Here is a 1,237-nt window from a genome sequence, read left to right as displayed (position 1 = left end):
ATATGCACACTTTCCCAACAAGTAAAGCATTTATAAATACCAACCTTTGCTGGAAAACTTTCGCACGCAAGGTTTAGAGTATTTTTGTGCACACGCACCTTCGCCCCCGGACCATACATATCAATACATTTTGAATTGTGTTACTTTTGAGATTGAGGGTGAAAAAAATGCCCCACCCACATGTACATGGCAATGCACGCATGCGAACACACACACACGCGCAGGCGCACGCACACTCGCACACACACACATGCAATCGATGCATAACTTACTGTACTTTTGTCATTTGGCAGCAAAGATGTATAGTTTTAATTGAGCGTGGAACACAAAACCAAGGGGAAGGGGGAAGAGGACAATGTTACATGCAGCACGGGAAGCATGAATGACGCAAACAATAATAATCATGATACATTTTTCTTGAATGAAAAATACTTCACACCGTGTTTAGACCCAAGGAATAAAGAACACGGAGAAGAATGTCGGCGAGCTCTCGGAGTAAGCCCTCAGCTGCATGCCTGTGTTTTTCTCCCTGCCAAAACAACACACTGAGTGTTAGCCATGAGGCCGGAATCTCGAACTCGTAGCTTTTGTGGAATATATATTTCAAAATCAAACATCTGTTAAGTTACCAATGGTTTGCAGTTTTACTTTTGAAGTTAGACTAGACCGCTCAAACTGCAGTCTACCCTAGTGCTGTAAAGGCAATGTAAACCCGTAAACATCCTACGTAAAACCCCCCCAAAAAACGGAACAACATCATTCACATTTGTATAATATAATAAAATAAGAAAGATACAATAATATCCGGGGACGATAGACACAAACAAAATCAGATCATATCCAGGTGGATGTCAGTTAATTCTCTGAAGATATACGGCACTTCGGGTCATGTCTACATATGCGGCCCACCTCTCTGTTTTCTATCGGGCCTCAAGCTCTTTAGCAACCTGACAGGATGATGCTGCAGTAAAAAGAGAAGGCATGGTATTCTGGCCCTATCCCGTTGGACCTCTCCCCTCTGTAGTTTATTATCTAATCACTGAGCCCTCGTAGAGGCGGCCATGGTCAATGGACCCAAACCACATGGCCAATAGAGCACCCAACAGACTGTGTCATCTCAGCCTGCACAATCAAAAACAAACACTAAGCCACTAGTTCAGCTTTCTGGGGAGATTTAGGAGCGGGACACAGAGCGCCGGGATCAAATGGAGTGGTTTTCTCACACTCTGTTATATTT

Source organism: Oncorhynchus clarkii, chromosome 2, assembly GCF_045791955.1.
Source record: "Oncorhynchus clarkii lewisi isolate Uvic-CL-2024 chromosome 2, UVic_Ocla_1.0, whole genome shotgun sequence".
Classification (NCBI taxonomy): domain Eukaryota; kingdom Metazoa; phylum Chordata; class Actinopteri; order Salmoniformes; family Salmonidae; genus Oncorhynchus; species Oncorhynchus clarkii.
The sequence above is the reverse complement of the archived record's forward strand: the minus strand, read 5'-3'. Positions refer to the sequence as shown.